Raw genomic sequence first — 7,172 nt, 5'->3', positions numbered from 1 at the left:
TTTATAGGGGGGTCGACTGTACATTGTACAGTCTTTGTTGCATACATCAAGAAACACGAAAATTTCACGTACTTCTGGGTGTCGAATGAGTAGACGTGTCGGACTGGCGAGTGACGAATTATAGAGACTCTGTAATATAATGTTACAGAGCATCACTCCCATTATGGTTTAGGATGTACAGTATTACTTACATTTTCGTTGAGTGCCCAAATAATTTCCATTATTATCTTTACAAATTCCATTTCTTTTACACTAAAAACGTTTGTTCGATTTTAAATTATTCGTCATATCGAGTAATTTTAAATCTATTTTTAAAGAATGCTCTTACATTTCGAAACAGGATGTAGCTAGTAGCTGCTGTGTTCTTCTTCGATAAATAAATTTTGATAAGTAGAACGTCACAGATTCACAAATATAGAACTTTTATACATAAATAAACAAGTTTCATACTGTTAACGTATATGAAATAAATTGATAAGAATAATTTAATTCATTTATTGTACAACAGACCTACATATTAACATGAACTTCTTCCTTAAAATGTGCTAATACGACAATTTCTTATAAATTTATTTCATTTTCTTACAATTTTTAAAATTATTTATGAGTTTAAATACGAATTTTATTTGTTATTCGTATATTTAAAATAAATTTTAAGGACTAATTACATTTTTTTAATCCGTTCGACTCGGCTCCTCCAAATCTTGACTGTGCCACTGTCTTAAAGTATATTGCGCTTTAAGAAAACAGCGTATTTAAAATAATAAATTAGTTAAATCGATTCAGAGAAAATATAACAAGATGGGATTGAATTAATTCGATGAAAGTTAAAGCAACGCAATACATAGATGATTATTCAAAGAGAGTAACTCCAGATATGGGAAACTAGCCCAATTTTGGAGTTGAACACGTGAAGAAACACACAGAATTTTTATGAGAAACTGCCACTTATTTAGGTGTTAAACACTTGAAGAAAAAACAGAATTTTTATGAGAAACTGGCACTTATTTAGGTGTTAAACACTTGAAGAAAAAACAGAATTTTTATGAGAAACTGGCACTTATTTAGGTGTTAAACACTTGAAGAAAACCTAGAAAACTCCAAGCGACCAACCCGTTGGTGAGGCACAAACCCGTGAACAACTGCCATTATTAGAGAGGTTGGAATGGATAAAACCAGTAAATAGAGAGGTGTTGCGGCAGACGTTTTCATCGCGAAAACGTGAACGTCGGAGTTTCAGCGCCGCTTTCCTGTAAGCCTAGAAGTCTGACAATGGCGTTTGGAACGTCAGTGGAATCATGCTCGACGTTCCAAACGCCATTGTCAAACTTCTAGACTTACAGGAAAGCGGCGCTAAACGTCCGACGTTCACGTTTTCGCGATGAAAACGTCGGCCGCAACCTCTCTATTTATTGGTTTTATTCATTCGGCCATTGTTGGGTTTTATAGCAAATAGATTACGATCTGTCAAAAATGTTTTCGTTACATGTATAGAATTTCAAAGTAAATCTTTCATTTTGTGAACTTAAAAACATTCGAATTAAGAATCACGTACGGCATAAATTGCAAAGAGATAGAAAACAAAATATGCTAACTACTATTTCGACAATGTTCTTTAATTAAACGATGAATTATTATAATACTATAATCACTAACAATACAATTAAAGTGATTATATATATTCTAAAATAAATGAATAAGTACGTTTTGTAAATTTATTTATTTTGTAAATAAAGTAAACGTTAATTGAAATTATAATATTAATATCTGTACTATGGCTTGTATACGAAGAACGACAGATAATATTTATCCTCACACAAGATTATTTATGAAGTGTTTATCTACTCTTAACAAATGAAATCTTCAACAAAATATTTACTTGAACTCTGAAGCAGATAACGAAAGTTGTCAGTAATTGATAATAACGAATTCTTTTATAAAGAATCCATTAACGAGAAGAGATAAAATTCTTTAAACTTTAACAAATTTAATGTTTGGGATAATCTATAAATTACATAACTTTTATAGTTTTCAGCTACTATCCCACCTCCAAAATTACGTAACGCATTTTCTCTATTGCCCTTCCTTAATTGTATTCAGGAGTAATACGCAGCACCTGGTACCAAACGTTAATTATTTTATTCTATAACGTACAAAGTAGTGGCGTAAACACCTCAAGGGTTACGTAAAGTTTTCGTAAACACCCCCATCTTGTAATGCATTGTAACGTTTACTTGTTTAAATCACTTATATCTTCGTTACGCGTTTATGGACATCCCCTTAGAAGCTCTTTGTGAAATCCGAGCAGTTAACATTCAAGGAATTTTACGTATACCAGCAGAATACTCGTACAGTATATCAGTAGAAAATACTCCAGGAAGACATCCCCTTAACACTCTGGTTAACAGGAGTCGGTGGAGGGCTTCCTATAAAGTTTTTCTCTTCTTTTAAATTTACTCAGCAGGAGGTAAGCATTTCGCTATACATATAGCGAAGAATATAAAAGAATCATTAACGAAAAAAACATACGAATTTACGTTCATCACTGACGTAAGTTCAGATTTTTGTGTTTCTGTACTTCAAATACATTACATAACGCTGCAGTATCGATACCGCTGCCATTCTTTTGTACTAATCAACTTTAAATTTATCAGATTTAAATATTTCTCGAGATAAAGAAGAGAACTGTTGCTCTTTATATCTCGGCGAGCAATAAAATCTCGAATTTAGTTTCATTACTTCCTCTCTACTCACGTTACTTATCCCGGCGGGAAATTTTCTTACCGCTTTAAATCATACACCGTAATTTTATTAACACACAAGTGTGCGTTTCTGAGACCTTTACAGTGACCACTAGTCAAGTAGTTCAAAAGAATTTTATCTCTTGTCAAGTAGATAAAAACACTGAACACTGGTCGTGGGTTCGCACCTGGCCAGGTGAAGTTTTCCGGGTTTTCTTCACTTTATAACGCCTAAATAGGGGCTATTTTCTCTTACGAAGTCCTCCAGGGAGACATCCTCTAGCAGATTGTCCACGCGTTGCGTTGCCTTATAGTATATGGCTTATTCAAACAAATAAACAGAGACTTCTGCAAGAGACTCTACGCGAAAACAGGATTTCCTGTGTTAAAAAACCCCAATGATTGACTCCATGCTGAAAGTACCTCCCGCAAATTAAAGTAAAATTGGTTAGTTTGCATTGCTTGTGTAGAACAAAGAGGAAATAAAGAAACAATTAACTAGAATAAAGTATTAATACAAAAATAAAATGAATAATTAGGCAAAAATCACGCTTATAAAAAATGTCTATGGTAAAACCGATAGTGCCATCTTATCACTCCACCTTCAAGTACGAGAATGTCGTTTTTGGCAGTGGCGGATCATCGTACAGGCTCAAGAAGCGCGCCATTGAGGCCTCTGATTGTCAGGGACCTCCGAAAATTAGCAGCTTCAAAAAAGAGCTACATTTTGTCATTTTCTTGACACTTAGAGATTTATTTTTAAAGAAACGATTAATTAATTAGTATTTTTTATTAAGTAATAAACTGATTTGATAGCATTACTTAGTATTTAGAAAGAGGGGGCCTCAAAATTAGTTCACGCATGGGGCTCTCCGAATGTTTGATCCGTCACTAGTTTTTTGTCTATATCATTTTTTTTTCGTAGAATGCTTATTTCTGCGGACCATCTTATAAAATTCTAGTAGAATTCTATACAGTAGAATGTTCTTCTTTATGCACTTTTATATAACATTTCTGATATTATGTGAAGGCCCAAATTACAACGTGCAAACGTACTATACATTCACTGTGGATCTTGCTATTGGCACTTGAAATAAAGAGTAAACTCTTACATATTGTATATACATATGCATAAGTGCGTTTTTTAATGTTTAATTTTGCTTTCTTTATTTATTTACAAAAATAATGGAGCCCAAGCCTTCTTGCCCCTCTACGAAACTCCTCTGCACAGCAACAGGTTTTGAGGGACTTACTGGTAGAAGAGTAAATAAATCAATGGAAGAATAAGACACTAATTGAAGAGGATTACTATTGATATAAGTGGTAATTAATATTAAAATATAAATTTGTACTACTGAGTAAAGATTAGATTACAAATATTCACATAAACTTTCCTCTCTACTCAGGTACAGGGATCAGGTCATAAAACTCAATGATAGTTGAAAGCAAGTTGAATACATTAAGATAAACTTGAATAATTTAACACAAAGTGGCAAACGAAGCCACTCGATTCTATTCAAATCCTTTGATTAATAAAATGGCGAAAAAGTTAATTTCGAGTTTTATAAACGGTTGTAAATGCTAATAACAAATAAAAATCTTTATTAAATCCGACCTCTCTCGAGATAGGACACAAGACCTCCCCTATCTCTCCACCCCCTTGACTTTTAATCACGAAAATTTAATAGCAACAATGCCTTTAATACACAAACCTCCCTGCAAAATTTCAGAAAGTTTCGACAAAATACACGGGAGTTATTAGGCTTCAAAGTGGGTGAACAAAATCGTGCACCCCCGAAACACACATACTATTATCCACACGTGCAGAAAAACACCTCCAAATTTTTAGCATTTCTCGACGTTTCAATGTGCTCTGACTTCACGGAATTTTATTAAAAATTGTATTTAAACAGTTGACAAATTATTTACATGTATGTATTAATAATTATTTGCTTTAAGTTAAATAATATATGTTTACACAGTTTACGATAACTGAAATAATTTTTATTATACAAAGATATGAAATATGTTTCTAAATACTCTCACTGATATAATTTTATTAGGCTATATTCAGTATCTAGGAAACACACAATCCATTAAGATTGTTTCCTATATACACAGGCAAGTCATTTTCATGAGATCAACCAATTTTTAATACTTAAAAAATAGTTGTACGTGCCACATAATATGCCCATAAGAGATGAATGGATGAAATAAAGAACTGCTAACAGAAAGAATGGAGGCCTTTTGTTCATCAAGTTACCAGGAATCGTATTGCTAATGGCATTTAACGAACAACAGAATTACATAATAATTACTTTTATTTCTACTCCGAACGGCAATACGATTATAAGAGTGATTACGTAAAGATTAAAATCGTAATCTTGACATTATTGAGACATGGAAACCGAAAATACACTGGAAAAAGTAATGGAATCTAGGTTTTCAAAAGAACCTTTTCGCCCTATGGGCACTAAGATTAATGGGCTTGCTAAGAGGGCTCTTTTAGCAAGCCCATTATGGGTTCACCAATGTATTGTGTTGCATTATTCCACAAATCTTACAATCCTAGACTTTCAAAATCCAGAAAAATCTAAGAATCCTTTTGCCGTACTTAAAAATTAATTTTAAATGAACATAGTATGAATATAATTACATTTTTTTTTCATTCTGTGGAGCATTAAGAAAAGTCACAAAAGGATTAAACTCATAATAGAAATCGAAAACTCGCTCGGAAGATTGATAAAAATGTCAGAGAATCTAGAATTTCGAAATTCTCTAAGGTATACGTACAATTGCATTATCACGGAACAATTAATTAAGTAATAAATGAAGAATTTAATACATCAGTAAATAATAAATGAGAATAATCGTACAAATGAGTATGGTTGACATAGGCCTAAAGAACGAGAGCTCAAATTTCATTATTAATTTTAATTTGAAATAATGATTTATGAGAAAAATAAATATTTTTATATCTCGGTATGAAATTTAAATAAATATAATGAAAGCCGGCGTATAAATGAATGAAGTATATATGATATTTCTTAGTTTTATCAATGGATATTGCGATTTTATTCTCAAAAATAAAGCTATTTCTATTATACGCGCCAAATGGCGATTTTGGTCCTATGCGGCGTGACCCCTGTAAACTTACAATTAGACTAGGAGTGGTGAGATAAGGTGATCAACACATGGGCGATCTGCCGAAAGGAAGGTGCCTCTATGGAGGACTTTCTATGCCAAAGTGGCCTCTATGAGAAACTGGCGCTCTAACTCTTATGTTTTTCTCATTTTTCTCGGCCACTTTCCTCTTCTCTTCCAATAGAGCGCCATTTTGGCATAGAAAGTCCTCCAAAGAGGCATGTAGACACGTGAAAGTAAACCTGGAAAACTCCGCGTAGTAGCGCGTTATAGCTTCAAGGAGCCCAGGCAAATTTCAATTAAGGATTCCCATGTACGGTGTTAACTTCAGACATTTTTTTGAGAGAATATTTTCTTATAAAAGATGGTTTGGGACCGCCTGTTGACGAGAGGTTCCAAGCAATTGCACCTTTTTGCTCATAGAATGACGAGCTACTGAATCTACACGGCTCATCCATGATCTAGTGATTTCTACTTGATGGACTTGATTGACATATAGTCTGCTACTGATTTTACACCCCTACATTTACAACTGATAGGAATTTTTCACCATGATTGTTCATCTTTTCGTTATTCATCCTGGCATTCTGTGGCTTGTATTGTGTGACTCCTAAGCTAAAATATTAAAGAGATTCTTTAAAAAATGATTGCCGACTCAGAGAAATATTTATTACTATTTTAAGGCAGCGGCATAAGCCTATTGTTCTTATAAAAATTATGATTGTTTAATTTACGACTGCTCGCACAGCGACGATTTTTCAGGTCGTATAAGCGGGGATCTACTAATTAAAGAGTCGCAGATAAAAAATATTGCCGAAAACAAGAAAATTTCTCAAATATTAAACATGAAATAAAATTTCCTATAAGAATTACTTTGATTACAATTAAAAATTCAGAATTTAATATAGGAAATTATATATTAATGGCATTTCCTAACTCAGTTGACATAAATTTAAGTTTGCTATATAATTTACGTGGCAAAGTGGGTTACGATTTTGATGAATTATAACTCACAAAAAGGAAACGGATTAAAATTACTATTAAACTATATATCATTGTATATATCCCATTGAATATTCCGGTCTCTGCAGGATACATTTTTCCATTGACCAGAGTTTTCCAATGAATCGCGGCCATCACCCAAGATGCCGAACTCGGGAATTCGCTTAATAAAACTGACGGATAAATAGTTTTTTTGATGATTGGTCTATAATAACTTCCAGGATAGTTTTAGTAACCCTTCGGCCTATCATTCCGAAATGATAATTCACAAATAATTGAGTTTTA

This window comes from Centruroides sculpturatus, unplaced genomic scaffold (genome assembly GCF_000671375.1).
Source record: "Centruroides sculpturatus isolate CEXI.00-Female unplaced genomic scaffold, Cexi_2.0 scaffold1928, whole genome shotgun sequence".
In the NCBI taxonomy this organism is placed as follows: domain Eukaryota; kingdom Metazoa; phylum Arthropoda; class Arachnida; order Scorpiones; family Buthidae; genus Centruroides; species Centruroides sculpturatus.
This window is presented reverse-complemented; position numbering follows the sequence as displayed.